The following is a 25,152-nucleotide window of genomic DNA, read 5'->3' on the forward strand; positions in this document are numbered from 1 at the left end:
TAAGAACGGACCTCCGGAACGAATTAAGTACTTAGCCCGAGGTACTACTGTAATGAGACACCATGGATAGTTTGGAATCAGGAAGATTACTGAACTTTGCCAATCTACAACAACAGTGGGCTGGACCCACAACTCTTGTGTGGACCTCAAAGCATAAATTTTGAGAGTGCCAAATACAGTGGACACTCAGGTTGCGAACGTGATCCGTCCGGGAGGCACGTTCACAACCCGCGGCATCCGCAACCTGCAGCGCCACATCTGTGCACGCACGGGTTACGATTTAGTGCTTCTGTGCATGAGCAAGCACCAAAACCCGGAAGTAACCCATTCCGGGACTTCCGGGTTTCGGCTTGTCCGTAACCCAAAAACGCACAATGTGAAGTGTCTGTAACCCGAGGTATGACTGTAACTGGCAGTCAAACATTTCTCTGGCACAGCCTCAAACAGAGTCATCGCGGGCTTTTAGCTCATGTTTCAACTGCTTATAGTTCTCCAAAGTCCAAAATCACTAGGGAAAGAAATGACCTTTGCCAGCTGTGTAGCAGTTCAGTTTGACCCAGAAAGTGTCGTGTGGTCTCCCTCTCTCCCCCCACCACCACACACTTTCCTCATTCTGTAAGCATGCAAACTTTTAACTAAAAATAGTCCTGCAATATTTTACTTAAAGTGACAATGCCAAATGAGGTGTTCACATTTTAATTGCCTAATCTGGAAGTATTTACAGTTCAATAGCTTTAGAAAGAGTGTTAATAATAGAACATTTGTCTTTGAGTTGTCCCCCCCCACCCTCTGTTTTTTTTTATTATTTATCAAATTGCATTAGGGATTAGAAGAAAATTTGTGCACATCCCAATAGGATGAGGTAGGGCATACAGCTGCAAAACAGATGGTTATTCACAGGTGACGGAAACATCAAGTGATGATCTGAATGTACGAATGACTTATTCTTTAACAGCACAGACAATACTGCCAGCATCTCTAGGTAGGGCTGGGATATAGTCTTGCCTGAAACAATGGCAGGGCTAATATTTTTTTTAACAAATTATAATTTTGGAGCAGGTTTCTTCAGGTGAGCCAGTGATGACCCTGATTATTTGCAAGACTTCACAATCCCATCTTGGGACTGATTCCCTGGAACTGTTTAAATTCCGGGGTGCAGATAGGCCGCCAATCTTCAGCATGCCTGGTAAAGATTTACCCAGCTGGCGTGTGAAAAGGTGAGCATGTGATAAGAAGCTAGTCAAGACCATGGAGACCCTCAGAAATACATTCAAAAAAAGATTACGTGTGGCCCCTGCCACAACCAGGTTTTCTAAATTCCCCCCACCAACCAGTAGGCGGTGCCGCACTTTCGGAAGCTACCACCACCGGAAGTATGGCACTGGCTTCTGGAAGTACATCGGCTGGAAAGCCATAGCAGAAGGAGGAACAAGAGTGGGAGACACAGGGAGGTAAGTTGGTGTGTCGTTTGATTCTGGTTTTTTGGTACTGTGCTCTGATGTCAGCCAACTGACTCATGCCATAGCATGGGACCAAAAAATGCACGTCTTTTGCTCCCACTCTCTGGAGCGGCCAGAGCACAGGAGCCAAAACAGGATTGGGATAAGAAGCTGAGATGGCTTCTGTAAATCCAGGATGTCCTGCTTTAAATGGGACATTTGTTGTCAGGCTTTGGGGAATTGGCTTCCTCCCCTGTGGCTGTAAATGAGCAGATCAAACAAAAGGAATTCTTTTAGTTTCTTTAATAAACACAGCGAAGGACAAAAGAAAGCGTCGATCTAGAATGGCGATGCTCCCAATTAAGGGTTAGAACTCCTACGCCCCTATTAATATACATCACTCCTATGTCTTGTAATCCGAGTTTGTATCTTCTGTTCTGAAACTTTCTGAGCTCTCCTTGACCTTGGGCTGAGTGAAGGAATGCTTTCCAGAGACTGTGGGTCTCTTAGCCCTCTCCCATTCTTTCTTCTCCTAGCTGTTCCCCATCCAGTATTTCCCGGCTTCTGCCTTCTGAACTATGCCCCTCTGCGAACCTCTTTTCCAAATCTATACTGTCCTCCTGCTCCTGGGAAGATTCAGGAGCAGGAGCAGGGGGAGGGGGGCTCCCACCATTCCTCCTCAGTGCAGCCCTCCTCAGCATGGTCCCTGACATTTGTGGGAGCCAGCGTGGTGTAGTGGTTAAGAGCGGTAGACTCGTAATCTGGTGAACCGGGTTTGCGTCTCCGCTCCTCCACATGCAGCTGCTGGGTGACCTTGGGCTAGTCACACTTCTTTGAAGTCTCTCAGCCCTACTCACCTCACAGAGTGTTTGTTGTGGGGGAGGAAGGGAAAGCAGAATGTTAGCCGCTTTGAGACTCCTTAGGCTAGTGATAAAGTGGGATATCAAATCCAAACTACTACTACTACTACTCCTCCTCCTCCTCCTCCTCCTCCTCCTCCTCTTCTTCTTCTTCTTCTTCTTCTTCTTGTGTGGTATGTCCTAGCCCTCTTCGGAGATGCCAGGGATTAGATTTGGAAACCTCTGCTTGTTAAACACATTATCTACTGCTGATGTCCCTTCCCATGAACATTCGTGTTGCTGATAATTTATGGGTCCGGATTCAGTTAATGATGACCTAATTGTAAAGCAATTCCTCTGATGTGAAATTCTTATTTGAATCCAGCCATCTTTCATTTAGATAGCTTTTGGGGGTTATCATATTATTTGCGGGAAAGGTTTATGGCTGGCATTAAAACATGCTGAGGTCATCCCGGGGTAGAGAAATGGTTTCCATTTGAGGTGAAACCCTTAATGTGGCACATTCATGAATACCATTTAGGATCATAAATGGCTCTCTGATCCTACTTGGGTCTCTCCATTAAAATCATCAACATTGGACAGACTGTATGCCCACCAGGATCAAATATTGTGAAATAGCCCCCCAAATGTTTCCACTTCCAGCCAAGTCATGAGGTAGATTTTAATATTAACGCCATACTTAAAAAAAGATTTTTTGGGGGGGGGGGAGGGAATAGCCTTTTCATTTGGAAGCCTTAATGGCATCCTATGATCACATTTCTTAAGCTTTTATTAGGAAGTGAGATGGCTGGACGTGTCTGTTCTGCGAAAAAGAAAGCTGTGGTTTTTTCCCCACAGCCGTATCATAAATTTTGCAATTTCAGGCATTAAGAGAGGGGGTGCAATGCCTTGAATGAGAACTGGGCAAACCTATGCCTGTAATAAATTAATATAATGATGGGGTAATAGTATATCGTCGGAGTGCATAGAACAATCCATTAGCACAAAATTGATGGGTAGAATTGTTTGCTCACAGCAAATCACTTCACTAGGGGAAATGGGTTAAGCCATATGCTCCATCCTGCTCTCTACTGTCAAATGAAGCCATATGCCATAATTAAACTTTCATAGGCTGTGATCATCAAGGCTGTCCGGGCTGCAGTTAAACATGCTGGGCGAGATCTCATCAAAAGCTCCATGCCCCTTGGGCTGCGCTCCACCAGGAGGTTCTCCAGGACTAGTCCTGCTGAACTGAAAGTGGTGCGAGACGCGTCTCACTGTGTCACCACCGTGTGATGGAACTGTCAAAGGGACCAGGCGCTCAGGCGGTGATTGCGATCAACACCTAAACAACAAGACCTCTGCACCTCATCCTAATTTACGGGCCACATCTGCACCATACTTTTAAAGCACTATTGTGCCACTTCAACGGAGACTGCTTCTCCCAACGCATCCTGGGGATCGCAGTTTGTGAAAGGTGCTTGCAGAGCTACAGTGTGGTTTAACAGTCCACTAAGGCTCCAATCCTGCCACCATTTCTTTACATGGGAGTAAGCCCCATTAAGCTCAATGGGACTTACTCCTTAGCGCGTCAATTGCACTGTAAAGAAAGAATGTTCCTATGTATTAGGAAGGTGATTTTCATAGCCAAATGAAGTGGTACGGTGAGGGGTTTTATTGAAAATGGGATACTGGGGGGGGGGATAAGGAAATGTGGAGGAGTGCATATCAGGAAGGTGGGGCTGGTGTTCTCAGAGTGGCTTAACAATCAACCCCACTTTCCAATAAAACTCTGGGAACTGTAGCTATGGGGGGGGGAATCAGTGGCGAAGCTACCTACTTCGGCACCGGGAGCAGCATACATCAGGGGGCGTGGGTGACGTGTGTCCCAGGGGGCGTGATGTGCTGCCCACGGGGGGTGTAGTGCACGTCGGGGGGTGCGCTCCAAGCGGTGCGAGTCCCAGGGCGTGTGCGGCAAGTGGCCCGAGGGTGTGCGCCGAGTGTCGAGTGGCCCGGGGGTGGGGGCGGCCACAATGTCAACCCCACCCCGGATGGCAGCCAGGTTAGACTGCCCCCCTCCCCCCTTCATCCACCAGTGGGGGGAATAGGGGTCTCCTAACAACTCCTATTGATGCTTTTGAATTATGGTGCTGGAGGAGACTCATGAGAGTCCCATGGACTGCAAGAAGATCAAACCTATCCATTCTGAAGGAAATCAGCCCTGAGTGCTCACTGGAAGGACAGATCCTGAAGCTGAGGCTCCAATACTTTGGCCACCTCATGAGAAGAGAAGACTCCCTGGAAAAGACCCTGATGTTGGGAAAGATGGAGGGCACAAGGAGAAGGGGACGACAGAGGACGAGATGGTTGGACAGTGTTCTCAAAGCTATGAACATGAGTTTGAGCAAACTGGGGGAGGCAGTGGAAGACAGGAGTACCTGGCATGCACTGGTCCATGGGGTCACGAAGAGTCGGACACAACTAAATGACTAAACAACAACAACTCCTAGCACCCTTGACAAACCACAGCCCCCAGGAATTTTGAGGGGCGGGAAAGCCATGTCTATTGAAAGTGATATAATGGTGCTTTAAATGTCAAGTAGAAATGTAGCCTAGCTTTACACAGGTTTTCAGAATGAAGCAAGCATGAAGCAGCACATCCTGAGGTTGTAGGATGGAGCGCATTGATCCAGATTCAACAACAAGTCGATTCCCCACTTATAGAAACTTAGCCAAGGGAAGTGCAAGGCTAAGTGTCTGAATGCCAGTTGCTTCAAACCACAGGAGGGGAGGCTGCTGTTGTGCCCAGGTCCTGCTTTGGGGTCCCACAGGCATCTGGTTGTCACTGTGGTAGAATCAGAGTTGGAAGGGACCCTGGGGATCATCGAGTCTAACCCCCTGCAATGCAAGGATATGCAGCTGTCCCTTACGGGGTTTGAACCTCCAACCTTGGCGTTATCAGCAACACGCTTTAACCAACTGAGCTATCCAGATGAGCACAGGGTGCCGGATGAAATGGGCCGCTGGCCTAATCCAGCGAGACTCTTCTTACATTCTTATGTTCTTAGGGCTAACATTCTATGTGGAAGAAGGCTTTACTTTTAATATGCCAAGAGTTGTGCAATCGCTTTCCCTGAAAGAGGGATGGGTAACATCTAGGGACAACTTTACCATCTCATCCCTGTTCTCTCTGCCCCCAGTTCCTGGGAACCAGGCCACATTCCTGCACCTAATTGAACAAGATTTCCACCCAACACAGTCCTCACCCTTGCAGGTAATGAGCGACCTTGATTTATTCTCAGCTCTCCGTTGCTTTGACTTAATTTCATTTATTTTTGCGCAAAAGCCGGCAGGTGGAGAACAGAAACTATCGGCGGCTGCAATTAATGGCATGCCAGGCTCCTGCGGGGAAAGGAGTTGATGTGAGTAAGGCAAACTTGTAGTGGGGGGTTCTTTTATAAACCAATAAATGTCGCCAGGGTTGCCTCATTCCTGCGACAAAAGTCTCTTGCGATGCGCGCACACCAGAGAACTGTAGGGGGCCAGCACTTCTCCTAAGAGGTCCTGCCTACTCCATTCAGTGCGTGCTAATAGATTATACCACACGGCATTCTCCGTATGCAGTTAGCAATCTCCGCGCCGGCTTCTAAGAACTCCCCACTTGCCTGAACAAAGTGACAATGGTGCGCATTGTTTGTGGAGAAGGCGAAACGTCTCCTCTTGCCCATTGAAATCTCTGCCATGGGAAGCTAGGCAAGGCTGGCTCTTTCTCTCCATTGCACAGGAGCCGAGATGGATCTGATCCTTGGGTGCAGGGAGGGAGTGGAGGACTGAAAGAAACCAGGGCAACACTCATTCAGATTGCTGAGAAGTCTAGTTTGCTGCGGGTGCGAAGGTGCGCTCTGCCCCACCACTGAACCTTTGCTGCCCCATTGGCTTCCATTTCTCTTTGAGCACTCTCCCACGGCCATCACTTCAAGGGGAGAGGAACAGCGTGCACCTCACACAGAGATTAATCACGTCCCCATCACTGCTCCAACAGCCATGAACTGGGAAGATGCAGGGAGCTGTCTGTCTGCAATACACAGCCTCTTCTAATTGTGGCAACTTCAAGGTTGGGTTACTGCAATGACGTGTTTGTGGGGCTTCCCTCATGCTTTATCAGGCAGCTGCAGTTAGCGCAGAATGCCAGCGTGAGACCCCATCAGCTTCCAACAAAACATTAAAATACATCAATACATCAAACATTAAAAGCTTCCCTAAACAGGGCTGCCTTCAGATGTCTTCTAAATGTCAGGTAGTTGTTTATCTCTTTGACATCTGATGGGAGGGCATTCCACAGGGTGGGTGCCACTACCGAGAAGGCCCTCTGCCTGGTTCCCTGTAACTTGGCTTCTCGCAGTGAGGGAACCGCCAAAAGGCCCTCGGCGCTGGACCTCAGTGTCCGGGTAGAACGATGGGGGTGGAGACGCTCCTTCAGATATACTTCAGATATATAAAACCTGTAACAGCTTGAGACACATTACCTTATGACCACTTGGCCACTTCCATCTGCATTACTGGCACCATTACCAGTGCCACATATTATCCTTTCTCCAGTTTTAAGAAATCCATCTTTTAGTATAGCAGCATTCACACTGTGGAATTCCCTGCCTGTTGACATCAGGCAGGCGTCTTCGCTGTGCTCCTTTTGGTGCCCTTATATATTAGGCCTAAACAAACAGACAGACATGTAGAAGTTCCATGTGTTTTGTTTCTATTTGTTGCTCTTTATTTCACTCATTTTTTCAATGTTCTAAATACCTGTTTTAAAACTGGTTCTATATTTTTGCAAACCACTTCGAGGTTCTCTTATGTTCAAGCAGAATATGATTTTTGTAAATAAATAAAAGAAACCAACGTAGGTTCTCCATGAGTTGTAGAACCCTCTTCTCCCAGGGTTTCGAAATTGCCTCAGAAGCCTGCAGGAACACAGCAGCCTTCCCGCTCTGGACGTTCAGCTCCCAATACATGGAGGACTTTTGAAAAAACAAACAAGCAGTGATGTGATGGTGGGGCAGAGATGGGAAGAGTACTACTTACGTTTTTCATAAATGCTTGTTGGAGCTGATGGGCAGAGTCGGCCCACCCATGAGGCAGGGTGTGTTGGAAATTCAAGCCTTATCAGGAGAAACTGGCCACTCTCCAGGCACCCGGCTTGATCTCCTTGTTGACCTCCCTGTCTGCGTTTCCCGGCAGGATACAGGCTAGGTCGCGATCGGCGAACCTTCTCAACGTGAGAAGGACACACCACTCTTCCCTGCTCCCTGCTCCCCCCAGGGAGGGGAAAGAGATAGACAGAAATGTATTTACATGCCTTTATTTCTGTCTTTGCAGCATTACAGAGAAACACGCCTGCTCTCTTCAAACTCCAATGGCAGAGAGACAAGCTCCACCTCCTGTACTTCCTGTACAGGTCAAATTACACTCTGAGCTAAATCCGGTGCTCAGCACAGTGAATAGACTGTCCCTTTGTTCCCACGGTACAGTCCTAACATTCCCATCATGTTTTGCTTTCCAGCCACCTGCAGCTCGCTCTTGCATTGCTGCTTTTCCGTAACAGGGTGAAGCATCTCAGGTGGCAAAAGCACAAGAGGCCACGCCCTGCCTCACCACTTCGGCAGAGTGAGAGAGCCATTCCAGCATGTGATATTGCTGCTCATCTTCCCTGCCTCAGCATCCTTGTTGGAAGCCATGAAGAGTGGCTGGGGCAACCCAGTTGGATGGGTAGGGTACAAGAAAATTGTGATGGTGGTGGTGGAATGCCATCTTAGTAGTCGTAGTCTTCGCCTCTGGATCACATTCACCCGGTGCTATACCAGCTGCATTGGCTCCCAGTGGAGTACAGGATCAGGTTTAAGGTGCTGGTTTTAACCTTTAAAGCCCTATATGGCCTAGGACCCTCGTACCTACAGGACCGCCTCTCCTGGTATGTCCCACAGAGGACCTTATGGGCTTCAAATCAGTGGCGTAGCGTGGGTTGTCAGCACCCGGGGCAAGGCAAGTAATTTGCGCCCCCTAACCCGTGGATTTGCACCCCCTAACCCTAACCCCCAGATGTTGCGCCCGGTGCGGCCGACCCCCCCCTGCATCTCCCACGCTACGCCACTGCTTCAAATAAAAACATCTTGGAGGTCCCGGGCCACAGGGAGGTTAGACTGGCCTTAACCAGAGCCAGGGCTTTTTCGGTCATGGCCCCAATCTGGTGGAACGCTCTGTCACAAGAGACTAGGGCCCTGCGGGACTTGACATCTTTCCCCAGGGCCTGCAAGACAGAGCTGTTCCACCAGGCCTTTGGCCAAGGCACAGTCTGATCCCCTCCTTCAGTAATCCTCATAGAACTCTAGCCCAATGGTTGCCATTAATTTGATTCTGAATTGATTTTAGAATGAATTGATTTTAGAATGTATTTCAATTAATTGATTGTGATTTTATGTAAACTGTGTTACTTTTACTGTTGCTAGCTTCTCTGATCCCAGCTTCGGCTGGGGAGGGTGGGCTATAAATAAAATTTTAGTAGTAGTAGTAGTAGCAGCAGCAGCATACTGCCCATCTGACTGGGTTTCCCCAACGACTCTGGGTGGCCCCAACAGAATATTAAAAACATGATAAAACATCAAATATTAAAAACTTCCCATTACAAGGCTGCCTTCAGATGTCTTCTAAACATCTGATAGTTAGTTATTTCCCTGACATCTGATGGGAAGGTGTTCTACAGGGCAAGTGCGACTACCAAAAAGGCCCTCTGCCTGGTTCCCTGTAACTTCACTTCTCACAGTGAGGAAACCGCCAGAAGGCCCTCGGTGCTGGACCTCAGTGTCTGGGCTGAACGATGGGGGTGGAGACGCTCCTTCGGGTATACTGGACCAAGGCCATTTAGGGCTTTAAAGGTCAGCACCAAAACTTTGAATTGTGCTCGGAAATGTACTGGGAACCAACGTATGGCAAGAGAAGGAACATTCCAGCGTACAGCCTTGCCGCTCAACTTCTTCATCCCAGGGGCTGGGAAGATGACTGGGGGAGCAGAGGGACATAGCAGCAGCACGTTCCCGTTTCACCTCAGTTAGTGAAACAGGACAAGCTTCCCCACTGATGCAATTTGCAGTTCAGTAACATCTGAGGTTCCCTGTACCTGCTCTAACTCAAAGTGTATCAATGTGCATACACACCAGCATAAGTCACCAATATTTCACCTTCACCATCTTCACATGAGGCAATTTGTGCCACAAAGGTGGGGAGACACTTGCACTCACCTATGTTGTTGTTTAGTTGTTTAGTCATGTCCAACTCTTTGTGACCCCATGGACCAGAGCACACCAGGCACTCCTGTCTTACTGCCTCCCACATTTTGGTCAAACTCATGCTGGTAGCTTCGAGAACACTATCCAACCATCTCATCCTCTGTCGTCCCCTTCTCCTTGTGCCTTCCATCTTTCCCAACATCAGGGTCTTTTCCAGGCACTCACCCATACTAATGGTGAATTTCTCAGTAGACATGGAATGGGATCCCCCGCCCCCAAGGTAAAACTCGAATACTGCTGGCACATACATATTTTGCTTCTAGTTTGCTTCCCCAAACCTCTAAGGACATTTCTCTCACCTTTTCGGTTTTTGCCTTCTGAACCAGCACTAGAAGAGCTACAGATCTGGCTCCTGGCTCATTGTGATGGAAAGGTTTGACCACCCTGATATAATCAGAATGCCTATTTCATTGTTTGAAAAGGTCACATTAACTGCTTTCGGATTACAATGGAAGGTAGAATTGGGCTCGCGAGGGGGTGCGGAGTGAAATCAGTTCAAAAGCTGAGCCTTGCTGAGATGAAATCAGTGAATTTGCTAAGCTTTTGTCCACTCCAAGATCACCCGCACCCTTTATTTTCTGTGTGAAGAGCTTCAGGAATGATTTCACAATTGGCACCCAGCCTTTTGATTGATAATTTCTTTCTCTCAGCAGAATAAAGGTTAGCACTTCTAGAAAAGTTCACAAGGTAGGAAGGCGTGAGGTTGGCTTGATGGTTGACTATGACAACCTTTTGTGTTGATTTTCACGCCTTACCTTGTGAACTTGATTCTCACCTTAAACTATTCATCACTCCCCCTTTATTCTCGAATGTCTGCATACAGGTTTTTTGTAATAGTATGACCTGTATTGATGGCGGTGTGCGTTCTCACAGCTTCTCCAAACAGTGAGAAGTTTCTGGGGCAGCATTACCCTGGTCTGGTTTTCTTTAGATGAGTGAAGGCTGGAGCCTTATGTAATACTAGCTTTGTTTGCAAAAATACAAGCAGAGCATTAGCTGGACACTCACAAAAGCACTCCCATAAGGAATAGTCTGCCATCTCCACATCAGATTCCAAAAAGACAGACTGTGCGTCATAAAAGAGTTGTCAGCTAAGTTAGCTCCCTGCCTGCTTGCCTCTGAATTGCAAACTCCTGCTTCTACACATAGACACACCACACACTACACAAGATAAATGGGTAAAGGGGCAAATGATAGCAGCATATAAGATTAGTCATGGGGTTGAGAAAGTGCTTAATATCCCTCATCCATAATACCAGAACCCAGGGGGCATCTAATGAAGCTGAATCTTGGAAGATTCAGAGCAGACAAAAATAACTTGGTGACATTTGCTTCCCGGATAGCTCAGTTGGTTAGAGCAGGGTGCTGCTAACGCCAAGGTTGCAAGTTCGATCCTCCTAAGGGACAGCTGCATATTCCTGCATAACAGGGGGTTGGACTAGATGATCCTCAGGGTCCCTTCCAACTCTACAATTCTATGAAATCATAGAAGATTGCTGTCTCAAAGTGTTTTATCAGTGCAACAAATTTGCATCAGCAATGTTGAGGGCGAAGGCACAAATGAGCTGAAGAATGTTAAACCTGCCACATGTTGCATAGGCTTTAATTTTGGAATTGATTCTCCTAAGCCCTACTCAGGCATTCACTTGAACATATGTAGGGAGGGGCAGATGTGGGCACACAATTTCCACCCCAAAAGTCCAACTCCCGTGCACAGGTTTTGCTTTAAGCTTTCCCATGTTGAGAGGGAAAATCTGAAGCGGTATGTTAAGGGCACATGATCTCCATGTTTCATAAGGTTTGGAAACTTACTTGTGATCAGGAACCCTGATAAGGAAGGTTTCCTGGTCACAGGAAAGGTACTAAGCACATCCACACAAATGCATTGAGAGTCTGTCTTCAGACCTTCCCTCTCAATGCAGGGAGGATTATTTGCATTGCATGCATTTGCCATTCAACTTCACAATCCCTTTTTCTTTTAACTGCCCTAACCAATTTAGTATGATCAGCAAACTTGGCTACCTCACTGCTCACCCCTAACTCTATTTCTGAACATGTTAGGAAGTTCAGGTCCCAATACCAGTCCTTGGGGGACTCCATTTTCTAGATCACTCCATTTGGAGAACTGTTCATTCATTTCAACCCTCTGCTTCCTGTTTCTTAGCCATTTCCAAATATTGTAGATGTTAATATTGTGCTGTTTGAAGTGTTTTCCCAAAGCCATTAGATTTTCCAAAACTTTACTTGCAGAACTTTCTTCAAAACAGAACAAAAAACAGTAAATAATACATCCAAATTATTCCATACAATATCTTGTGCTGTTCAGCACAGGCTCAGCATCTTAATAATAAAAGAAAATTCCAAACTGACCTATAAGCAATAATAAAAGAAAATTCCAAACTGACCTATAAGCAAGGGTCTCTCTCCTTACATTTTTCCTGGAGCTGTTTTCCTGGAGAGCCATTTACACATCCTTTCTTCCACAGAGCCTGGGAACAAAGACTAAAAAGCAGCTCCCTTTCAAAATGGAGATTTGCAACTCTATACCTTTGTCACCCAATCTAAGGTTAAACACTCACATGTTAGCTACTAGAGAACAACAGCAGTTAATTATCGAATCAAGGAACTCAGAGACCACTTCTTGATTTTCTTTAGCTTCAATAGAATATTGAAACACAGGCAATCCCGTTCAATGCCAATTAAACACTTATACTCAACAATGAATCCACAACAGGATCCCATACTAACTTAGCTGAAAGTAACTCCCACTGAAGCAAATGGGGCCTACTTCTGAGGAGACACGTGCAGGACTGTTCTGTACAACTTGGCTCAACCCATTAAAAAGAAGTGGTTTAGACATCTCATGTGAATGAACTTTGAGAAGACAAGCAAAGGCCCCAATCCATTCTGAACTGTGAACTGTTTATTCACATACTCAGGGACTTTGTCCAATTTCAAATAGCCAATGAAACATGGCAAACGTTCGCCAGAAATGGTTTTTGCAAAGTGATTTGCAGATCAAGGATTATTTGCTGAAGTCATTTGCTCATCATTCTGAATAATGCATAAAACCTGGAAAAAAAATTACTGATCTGTTTGTAAGACATTCCCAAAACAGCAAAGAGAGGCAGGAGTTGTGTCATACATTATTGATGGCAGACTCTTCACTCAAGTTCTTATAAATTAACCTGGCCAGAAAAAGAAGAAAAAAAATCCAGACATGTACCTCTTTAAAGAGACAACTTGAAAGCATTGCCTTGAACATAGAAAATGTCAGGAAGATTAATGAAGTGCCTTATCGCATTTTTCATACAACAAGACAGAGTGTGTCTTCATTTATTATCGCCTTCTATATCTTCCTGCCTGTTGCTGAGTAGGAACAAGGTGTTGCCAGCAGATGTGGTGAAGACCAGCATCTTTGCATTATCTCCCTGAGATGGAGTCCTTGCAGGACCGTATAAAGGTAAAGGGACCCCTGACCATTAGGTCCAGTCATGGCCGAGTATGGGGTTCACTGTTGTCACACCACACACCCTGGGCTTGTGAAATTTAGTACAATGTGCCCAGATAACAGTCGAAAAGCCACAGTTCCATAATGCAACAGGTGTGAAAGGAATGTCAGAAAACGGAGACAGAAGCACTAGCATTTTAATCAGGAAAACAAGTGCATAGCTGTCAACTGTCCCTTATTTGGCGGGAAGTCCCTTACCCCAGCGCTGTGTCCCTCTGCTGTCCCGGATTGATGATATCCCTTAAATTTCCCGGGTTTCAAAGGTAGCAGCTCCTCTCCCTCCCTCCCTGCTGGCCAGGGAGGAGGGAGGCTCCAACTGTGTTGCTTGGCTGCGTTGCTCACCCAATAAGGAGTCTAAGAACAACTGGGGGGTGGAGCTTGCATGCCTTGTGCCGATCAAATCGGCCACGTTGCCTGGGGACTCGCCTTTGCTCAGCACTTCCCAGTGGAGAGGTGACAGTTGTTTTCCTTGCTGCATCCCCTTTGCCGGGTTGCTGCGCTGTGGGAACCACCGCTTGAGGCTTCGTTTGGCTGCTGGCTGGGCTTTCTGCCTTTGGCTCGGAGAGGCTCAGAAGTCGAATATACCTGTGCTCTGAAAATCCCTTATTTTGGCTGCTGATCCCTTATTTTTGAGGCTGCTGGTCCCTTATTTTCAAATCTGTAAGTTGACAGCTATGCAAGTGCAATATTCCCCATGTCTGAATGAACAGATAGGTAGATAGGGAATTCACCTGCACTTGCTTTGATAACTGGCTATGCCCTTATCAGCTGAACTCTGCCTTTCTCCATAGCCCAAGCAGCTGATTGTGGAACAGATCTCCAAGCTCCCAAGGCCTGGCCTAACATGGCCTAACCTGATTTGCATTGACTGCCCAGTTCATCCGTCTCCTCTTCCTTGATTCCTTGCTTTTGGCGTTGCGGCTGGCTGCAGCGGCATTTCGACTTGGTCCAATCGTCAGCTGTCAGCTTCAGGAAATTAACTCATCTCTTTGGATCCCTGCTGAGGTGCACTTTTTCAAACGCCAAAGGGAAATGTCGCTTCTTTTTTCCAGCCCTCTACCCCATCCTTCTCTGCCTTCCTTCCGTGTGACTTGAGGGCATTTTCGGCCATTGATAAATGGTGTTTAGACTGTGGTCCATCTGCAGCTGAGCCTCAGAATGTTTTGGGAGATAGAATCACTTTAGCGGTGACATCATGCCGCTAAGCTGTCACCTAGGTAATGGAAATAATTGCCATAGCAACTAGGCTTTATCATGCAGCGACCCTATTTTATTCTATTTTATTGGCAGATAGGGAGATTGACGGGAGAGATTTCGCCAAGACCCAAATGAAACTTGTCTTGTTGGCCAATGTCATATTAACAGTCCCTAAATATCTGGCTTCGAGCAAACCAGATCCCATATATATAGAGTTGCTTCAAAATTCATCCTGTTAGTTACAGTCAGCAGGAAAATAACCACTGTCCCAGTTAATGTGGATGCCCCACCATCCAAAATAACATTTAAAAAATCCTATTGAAAACTGTGGACCAGACAACTAATCTTACAGCACTAGAAGGCTCAGCACTCTCCTGCTATAGACCCATTGGCAACGGTGAAGATAACAATGTTGAGAGATGTCATGGGGATAGAGAGATGCAAAATCAACCTGACTCGATTCTTCAACATACTTAGGGTGGTTTACAACAAAATAATGTGCTGCAAAAACTATGTTTTAATAATTCGATCTGATTTATTTATTTTTAAACAGTATTTAAAGTATAACTAAAGGCAAACAACTGAAATCAATTAATATGAAATTCAATAATGTGTTTCACTTGAAAAATGGTTGTTGCCTTGAATTTAAATTTGTAGTCCACTCTTCCTCCCCATAAAGTCCAGAACAGCAAAAACACACATGGGAAAAAATTGCAATGCAGATACAGACTCAGAAATTATTTTATTTATCTATTGATTGATTGAACATATTTGCATCCCACCTTTCTCCCAAGTTGGGATTCAAGGTGTCTTGCATCATTTTTAAAACTATAGTTAAAAGAATTAATGAACTACTCGTTAAAAACAGCAGCTGAATCATAGCTATCAACTTTCAGATTTGAAAATAAGGGATCAGCGGCCTCACCTGTCCCAGGGACAGTCTATGGGATATCTAACAATCTGGGATAGCAGCGGGAAGCAGCGAGAAACGGCGCTGGAATAAAGGAATTTCCCGCAAAAAAGGGAAGGTTGACAGCTAAGGCTGAAATGCAATAAAAACGCATTTAGAAGATAAAAATACCAATTGCCCTGATAAATGCTCAGTGGGCAGCATTGTCTGCACCTAGTTTTCAAAGGCCTGCCTGAAGAAGCCTGCCAGGGGAGAGATAACAAGGAAGGAGCCAGTTCCACCTCCCTTGGGAGGGAATTCCAAAATATGGGAGCAGCCACAGAAGAGGTGCTCTCTCCTGTCACTTCCAATTGTCTGTATATATGGAATTGCATTTATTTTCGATGTGTTTTATGGTGAAATCACTTCAGGATATTATCTTGGAAATGATCCATAAATTGCATCCATCAAATAAATAAATAAATAAATAGTCCAATGACATCTGAGAGGCCACAGGGTTCTCATCCCACTTATACAGGAATTCAGGGTCCACCCTACCATTAGCCAGGTTGGCAGCTGCATGTTGGAGGTCAGAGTTATTTGTGCCACAAAGCTTTCACTGTGCCCCTTAAACTGGCCTGCTTCCCCTCAGCTGTATCAAAAGCCTCAGTCCTATCACCAGTGTTGAAGGAAGATTCAGCTACCAGACTGGTCAGCTTTTGTACATAGAATGGGGTGGTAGTGTTAGCAAAGTCCCTTCATAAAACAGATGGGAGTCCAGAGAGAAAGGAAATCCGGATATCCCTTTACAGAGCAAAAATGAACAAAAGCAGTATGTAATCTGAGGGGAAAGGAACCGAGAGGTTTTGTCTGTGTACATAACAGTAAGGCGTTCAACCAAACATACAGAGGGAAAACTTCCTCAGAACTACACAGCCAACCAGAGCACATGTTACCTCAGTGAGGCTCATGCCACTTTGAGAGGTTGCTAGGCAACACCTCCACCACCGCCTCTCTTGGTGACACTGAAAACACAGTTAACCCTTAAGTTATACAGTGAATAATATCTGCAATTGAGGTGCTATTTTGTCCTTTGCCTCAAGCAGAAAAAGGTCTTGGTTTGGCCCTTCATGGGTTAATCTTATTCAGACAATTACATTTCATATTAATTGATATTGCAGAGGTTAACAGGGTTCACCACCCACCCACCCAGAAAAGCCAAGAAAAATTGCTCTCATCCTTTAGTCTAAATACTTTTAGGTTCAGTAATCTCAGAAGCTTGAGGGTCCTGAAAGATCGCAAAAACAGCTCAACTCAACAGCTGCGTGGTTTAGTGAAACTTAAATGGTGCAGTCCAATGTGCACAGATGGCTTCTTGGTGATGCATTCCGTCAAACATATTTTGATGTTCTTCAAATTATGGGTTTGAATTAATTGGGGTCTGATTAATAATGCACTAGCCAGCGACAAGGCCCCATAGCAGAATTTCACAGCAACATCCTCTCCCAACACCCTTTCCTTCTGCAGCAAAAGCAAATCTTCTTTCCCTGTTTCTCCCCATCATCATTACACAAATTACAGGCAGACACTGTTAAAGGAAAGGGAAAGAAAGGAGTTCCTTTCATTTCTCCATCCTCTAGAGGCTACATGGGAAGGGGTATGTGCCAACTGTTAGCGTTCCTCCCACCTCCACAAAATACACTTGGAGACCCTGGCATATGAGCAGAAATATTTTACACTTAGCTAATGATTCAGTGCTTAGATAATGATCGGCTTTAAGAATACTGCCACTTAATTTGGATGCCTCAAAGGGCTGGGGAAGTTCTGCATTCAAAGGAACCCTAAAACGGAACAACCAGGAAGGGGGAGGAGGGATGGATTCTGTGTTTAGAACGGTGGGCGGAGGGGCATGGCAGTGAGAAGAAAGTAGGCCTTGCACAAGGCTGCTCAGCTCCCCTAGATGAATAACAGCCAACTTCTAATCAGCAATTTATTAAGTTGTTACAATATTTATAACAAAAACGAGGCAGGCTAATAGAAAGGGAGAAACCCAACCCAAATGGGAGCAAATGTTTTTTGAAAACGTATCCTTGGAGGCATTCAATATCACGCTGTTATAAATGTTCCATTTCTGCTTGCCTGGGGGAAAGATCTCCCCTATTCTCCCTCTTTGTGTGATTTCCTGGGGTTCTCCTGACCACCAATTTGGGGGGTACAGGGGAGAGGAGAGGAGAGGAGAGACACCCTCCAAATTATGCTACCGGAAATCCTTGCAGAGATTTCCGCAAGTGGGACCAGTTAGTTGAATCCGGCCCAACGGGTTGTCATCAACTAACTGTTACTCAGAGTAGACCGGCTGACCAATTAATAACTTAGGCCCCTTGATTTCAGTGGGTCTACCCATGAGTAAGGGATGCGGGTGGCACTGTGGGTTAAACCACAGAGCCTAGGACTTGCCGATCAGAAAGTTGACGGTTCGAATCCCCGCGACGAGGTGAGCTCCCATTGCTCAGTCCCAGCTCCTGCCAACCTAGCAGTTCGAAAGCACGTAAAAGTGCAAGTAGATAAATAGGTACCACTCTGGCGGGAAGGTAAACGGCGTTTCTGTGCACTGCTCTGATTCACCAGAAGTGGCTTAGTCATGCTGGCCACGTGACCCAGAAGCTGTACCAATAAAGCGAGATGAGCGCCGCAACCACAGAGTCGGTCACGACTGGACCTAATGGTCAGGGGTCCCTTTACCTTTACCATACCCATGAGTAAATGCAAGTTACATACAACCCTATCATAGCTTTTTAAGTTGGACGTACATTTTGGGAGCAATTCTGTTGTGTCTCAGGAAGTTGGAATAGAGCAAGCGGCCTTATACTGAGTTAGACCATTGGTCCATCTGCTTCAGCGCTGCCTACTTCGACTGGCAGCAACTCTTCAGCTGTCTCTCTTAGTTCTACCTAGCATGCTGGCGTCTGAGCTTGGGACCTTCTGCATGCAAAGCATATGCTCTACCATTGAACAATGAACTCTTCCCCTAATTTGTGGCCATCTGTCATGGATGCTTTAGCTGAGATTCCTGCATTGCAGGGGGTTGGACTAGATGACCCTTGGGATCACTTCCAACTCTACAATTCTGTGATTCTATTATTAATAGGAGAAAGTGGGCCAAATCTTCCCCTGTAATCATCATCATCATCATCTGGCTGGGTTTCCCCAGCCACTCTGGGAGGCTCCCAACAGAATATTAAAAACACAATAAAACATTAAACATTAAAAACTTCCCTAAAGAGGGCTGCCTTCAGATGTCTTCTAAAAGTCAGATAGTTGTTTATTTCCTTGACATCTGATGGGAGAGCATAGCTGTCAACTTTTCCCTTTTCTTGCAAGGAATCCTATTCAGAATAAGGGGGTTTCCCTTTTAAAAAGGGAAATGTTGACAGCTATGTGGGAGAGCGTTCCATAGGGCAGGGGCCACCACCATGAAGGCCCTCTGCGTGGTTCCCTGTAACCCCACTTCTTGCAATGAGGGAACCACCAGAAGGCCCTCGGAGCTGGACCTCAGTGTCCGGGCTGAGCAATGGGAGTGGAGACGCTCCTTCAGGTATACTGGATCGAGGCCATTTAGGGCTTTAAAGGTCAGCACCAACACTCTGAATTGTGCTCAGAAATGTACTGGGAGCCAATGTAGGTCTTTCAGGACTGGTGTTATATGGTCTTGGCGGCCACTCCCAGTCATCAGTCTAGCTGCCACATTCTGAATTAATTTTAGTTTCCGGGTCACCTTCAAAGGTAGCCCCACATTGCAGTAGTCCAAGCGGGAGATAACTAGAGCATGCACCACTCTGGCGAGACAGTCTGGGCAGGTAGGTCTCTAACAGCATACCAGATGCAACCCTGACATGCCCTTTTGACAGGTGAACAGTCATGACATCAGATCAAACCATTTCCCTTGCCTGCACAGTTTGCACAGCATATGCACAGCATATATCATAGAATTGTAGAGTTGGAAGGGAGCATGAGAGTCATCTAGTCCAACCCCCTGCAATACAGGAATCTTACACTTACACTTAATTTTATTTACGGCTATTAGCCCATAAAATATGTACAAACGTAAAAGGGCAGAGGCATAAAGACCGATATATTCGGCACCAGAGAGAGAACACCACGATGCAAGGGTGGGACATTGAGCCGAGCCAAATAACAGCTTGGGGCCCAGAGAGCTCCAAGGGACGGATCGCAGAAAAAGGAAAACTGAAAACGAGATCCGACAATAGATGAATACAGGAATCTTTTACCCAATGTGGGCTCAAACCCAGAACCTTGCGAGTCTCCTGCTCTATACATAACGTGGCTAGAGAACCGCACCGCAAAATTCAGAGAAGTGAAAATTTCGAAGGACAACTTCAGGTTCTTTCAGGAAGTGTGAATGAGGTGGGTATGCCTTGAAATGGGAACTGAATTTAGTTCCTGTCTCCTCCCTAGATTCCTCTATCCCTGTTGGAAGCTAGCCACTATCTCTATCTATACAGTGGTGCCCCGCAAGACGAATGCCTCGCAAGACAAAAAACTCGCTAGACGAAAGGTTTTTTCATTCGCGATTTGCCTCGCAAGACGAATTCCCCTATGGGCTTGCTTCGCAAGACGAAAACGTCTCGCGAGTTTGTTAAACCGTTTAAACCGTGCTTCGCAAGAAGAAAAATTCGCTAGACGGCAAAAATTGCGGAACGAATTAATTTCGTCTTGCGGGGCACCACTGTAATTATATTTACTTCCTAGCCGTTCATTTCAGCCTTCCTAGGAAGTTCAGTAAAATCTGTCCCTGGTTTCTTTTATGTAAAATGCCCGCGAGTTAATCTTTGGACATTCATAGGAAACAGAGATGCCTATGAAAGTGCTGCTATCCAGGCTGTACTGTGGCTCCTGCCATATGCTCACAGCTGGTAATGGCATGAAGTATTATTCCTAATGGCCCTTATTCATCAAAATATCCAAGTACCAGGGAGCTAGCCATGAAGGCTCAGCAGGTCTGCACAGCTCGGCTGGCACCAGCCTCATTCACATTCCTTCCAGAACTTGTCCCTCTCGCTGTAGAGTCAAAAGATACACTCCTGTAATACAAGATTGGTATGATAAATAAATAACTGGCATAGCAGCTGAGGAACAGCACATGAACGGTGAAAATATGTGAGTCATTTTAATTACCTCCAGAATTAAAATTAAATTCAGATACCTCTGGTTTGTGGATGTTGTTGTTAGTGACCAGAAGCAGCTGCTGAGCTCATATAACACTGATCTTAAACAATCTACATTGGCTCCCAGTACGTTTCAGAGCACAATTCAAAGTGTTGGTGCTGACCATTAAAGCCCTAAATGGCCTCGGTCCCGAAGGAGCGTCTCCACCCCCATCGTTCTGCCCGAACCCTGAGGTCCAGCTCCAAGGGCCTTCTGGTGATTCCCTCCCCCTGAGAAGTGAGGTTGCAGGGAACCAGGCAGAGGGCCTTCTCAGTAGTTGCACCCGCCCTTTGGAATGCCCTCCCATCAGATGTCGAGGAAATAAACAACTATCTGACTTTCAGAAGACATCTGAAGACAACCCTGTTTAGGGAAGTTTTTAATGACTGATGTTTTAATGTGTTTTTTATCTTTTGTTGGAAGCCATCCAGAGTGGCTGGGGGAAACCAGTCAGATGGGCGGCAGATAAATAATGTTGTTGTTGTTGTTGTTGTTGTTGTTGTTGTTTCTTGCCCATCCTTCAAAATAAGGGCCCACAGTAAAAACGCAGTAGGTGAGTATTCAACCAAGGCTGCATTCTAAGCATACATTCAAAGCACTATGGTGCCACTTTAAACAGTTCTAGCTTCTCCCCAAGAATCCTGGGTGCTGTGGTTTGTTAAGGGTTGAAACTCTTTGGTCCGACATAAAACTGACATGAGCCTAGGATGCTGACAGATCTTGAAGGAAGATCTTTCACTTGGGACTCAGTGAAGGATATCACAATTTATAAAGGTTGATCACTAAAATGTAGTGTTTTGGTTTTTTATAATAAAAAAGCATCTCAAAGCAAAACTGTCACAAGAGATAAGTGTTTGCCTCTTATTTAATTGCAAAGCTGAACTTTATCAGGATTGTAAATATTGGGAAGAGCAACAAAAACCATGACGCTAAGCAGATGGTGGAGGCATTTAACCAAGATCCCATAGTTGGAGTTGGGTAATGTGGCATCATTAATCTGGAATGACTGGCAACATTTGACTTTTCCCCAACAGATGTGTTCCATGAGTACTCTTTGAGCTGGTGTAAAGAGCTCCTGACCTTATTGTCGTATTATTCTAGCGCCATTCAGAGCAAGATGACATTTGGGGTGTCTCTCTGACAAACTCATACCCTATTTGTGATGTGATATTCATGCATGCCAAAATGTGGCCAGATTTCCCAAATCAATGCATTAATGATACCAGGACAAATATTGACTTGGTTCATCCAAAGACATGGCGCTTTTGCCTAGATGAATGGCACCCCCTTAGATTAGTCCTTGGATGGGTTCATGGCAAGTTTATTTGTTGTTTCTCCTATAAGACTCATTGCACCTGAATTATCCCCCTGGAGGCACCTTGGCAGATGTTTCTTCTCTATCTTTACAACAGGGATGGGGAACCTGTGGCCCTCCAGATGTTGTTGGACTACAACTCCCATCCATTGGATACACTTCAGTGCTGTAGCTTAATGACCACTTCTTTATGATGAACAGTAGAATTCCTGGAAGGGATGGTGCTGTGGGTTAAACCACAGAGCCTAGGACTTGCCGATCAGAAGGTCGAATCCCGACGACGGGGTGAGCTCCCGTTGCTCGGTCCCTGCTCCTGCAGTTCGAAACCACGTCAAAGTGCAAGTAGATGAATAGGTACCGCTCCGGTGGGAAGGTACACAGCGTTTCCGTGTGCTGCTCTGGCTCACCAGAAGCGGCTTAGTCATGCTGGCCACTTGACCCAGAAGCTGTATGCCAGCTCCCTCGGCCAGTAAAGTGAGATGAGCACCGCAACCCCAGAGCCGGTCACGACTGGACCTAATGGTCAGGGGTCCCTTTACCTTTACCTTTAGAATTCCTGGAAAACACATTTCAGCCTACAGCCACTAACAGCTGTATCCTCCATGACCTAGCAAGTAACAGATAATTCATCCTATTTCCTTGGATTAAATACAGAGTAGATGGGTGGAAGGGAAGATAGTGAGTTCACCTAACACCACTGAGTCATCTTCAGTTTGAAAGAATTTCTAATATACTTCTTTCTGAATCGCTGGAAGCCATTTTGACGTTCTCTCTAGTCTGGGATGTTTATTTATTGTGAGGAAGAAAGTGCGACAGAAAGTACAAATATTCCAGCGTGTGATCTTTGACACAACTCCAAATAACACACGGAAGAGTCTTGTCTAATTTGCTGGCGCGGCGTGAAGAAAGAAACGGTGAGAAGCAATTAACGAAAAAATGTATGATTGCTTGCACTCCTGTGGATCACAAGCTAATACCCCCAAACATTATTTCACTCTCTCCCGTTTTTATTTGTTAACTCTCCTTTAAAATAAATTTGATAAGCTGCAGTCCAGAGCCGGTGAGTTATGAAAATGGAACTTTCACTGCCATTGTCGTCCCAAAGGACTGTTCCTTTATTGCCTTTGTAGTTCAGATTCTGGGCCTACGACGTTGTTTAAAACTGTAGATCATGCACAAAAAAAGTAATAACTTCTAAGTAAAGTGTGCTGCTTTTCAATAATTTAACAGGGCTGAGCAGCCTTTGTTTTTTAATATTGGAGCAAAGGCCCATTAGAAACCTTGGAGTTATGCCCTCTCCAGCCATTATTCCCTTGCTGTGTCTTGTTATGGTCGTGCTAAACTACAAGACGTGAAGTTATATTACTGACATGCTTCCTAAACTACCTGCCACAGAGCAGATATACCAACACAGAGACAGAGTGTTTAGAACTTTATGGTCTTCTTGTGATGGGAAGACGAGCTAATGGGAAGAAAAATGGCCATTAGCTAAGCTATGCAGTTAGAAATAATCAAATAATCAAACAACCCCCGGAGTGGAAATTTTGCTTTAGAATATGAAGACACGTATACTCAATCCAGCTGCGCCTCAACAGAGAACAGCTTTCTAGGAAAAGTTCTTTGTAAAAAGGCAAGAACACTACTCTGGAACCTCAGCAGTTCATGAAATTTCCTGTACCATTGGGATTTTGAACAAGTAACAGTATAAAGACTAGTTTGTCCCTTCACTCAAAAAAATGTGTAGAAGCTATTGCTATGGATGCAAGCTGTAGAACTTAAACAAAGCTTATGTATGAGTGGTACAAAGAACTGGGAAAGCAGCAGGCGACAGAGCTAGGAAGTTTCTCTAATTTGTTAAAAAGCAGGTGTGTAAAAATATGGAAACTGGAGAAAGAGTTCAGAGTAATCTTGGACGGCATGTAGGAGAGATCAGGTGTTACTTCTTCTTCTTCTTTTTCAAAGGCACTTTTCTAGTTCAAAGTGACTTTGGTTTTGCCAGAGGGGAAATACCAAGGAGTATAATTGGAATATTTTTTCTTCCTAGGTTTTCCATGCTAGGTTTCAGAAATGCAGGACAGACTTTTAAAACTGCATAGACAAGATAAAGGCGGGCGCAGAAGATAAGAAATTGCTTTGAAAGGAGAAATCCTGTCCCAATGTAGATGACACTGTAGCAGAGACACTTTGCTGATATGGCACAGTCTGTTGGATGCTTCTTTGAGGGCAGAAAGCAAGTCAAAGATCACCTTGAGTTTTTCCATAGAGCAGCCCTCCCTAGCCTAGTGCCATCCACATTTTGGATTACAACTCACATCAGCCCAGAAATGAGAGGATCTCTATAATTTGTCAAAAGGGAAACGAAATTATACAATAGTTTCATCTATATGCGTAACCATTAGTAGTGACCAAAGGACACAGGTTGTTCTTATTTTCTCAGAGTTTTTGTTTTGTTTTTTAATAAATCAAAAATAACAACTGCCATTACAAATGGCGGCAGCGGCAGCGACTGTGTTGATAGCCTCCACAATGCCCTGACACCCAGAATCATTCTTGGGCATTTCAGGAGAGAAATGGGGGTCACTGCCCAAACAGTAATAATAATAAATGGTAGAGAATATTCAAAGAAATTTCTGCAACATGGATGACTTTTTCTAGGAGTGATAGTGAGAAAAAGAGACATTGTGAGCAGGATTATTTTTCCCAGAAAATGTTTTTGTTGTTGTTATATGTTTGTTTGTTTAATTTTTTCCCCATAAACAAAATTACATTTGTTACTCAATAATTATATTCCAATTCAAGAAAACTAGTGACTTTCCTCTCACCCATCATCAAAGTTTATAACCCAAATTGCAAACAGTTAGGTTATAAGGTTCCGTCTGATCCAATTTCGTGCTCTCTAACGTGTTCCTTAATATGTTCTGCTATTTTCTTACACTTCAAACCCCACTGTGGGAAATAACTTTTTTTTATATAGGTTAGGAAAGGTTTTCTTTAAAAGATTCTAAATATTATCAGTGCTGTCAATTTTGCCAGCTCTGCATATTCCGAGATTTTCATCAGCCATTCTTCCTTTGAGGGAGTCCTCTCCGCCTTCCATTTTTGTTCATATAGAATCAGAAAATGCATTCAGAGACATTTCAGCTCATCTCTTTAAAAACAAAAAAACCAGCATGTTGGAAGCACAGCTACAACAGGCAGCGAATCCAAGGAACCTCCATGTCAGGTCTCACAATGCCAGCAGTTGTAGCTGCTCCTATGGTAACCAGCTTTAACTGAACTCTCCACTTTCTTTTCTCTCTCCGTCTAAATTCTACTGTTAAAATGGTAAATTACGCCGAGCTGGACAGATTAACAGGCAGATTACGAGATCAAGATGAACAGAAATTCAAAAAAAAT

This window comes from Podarcis vaucheri (assembly GCF_965113315.1).
Source record: "Podarcis vaucheri genome assembly, chromosome: 3".
NCBI classification, from domain to species: Eukaryota; Metazoa; Chordata; class Lepidosauria; order Squamata; family Lacertidae; genus Podarcis; species Podarcis vaucheri.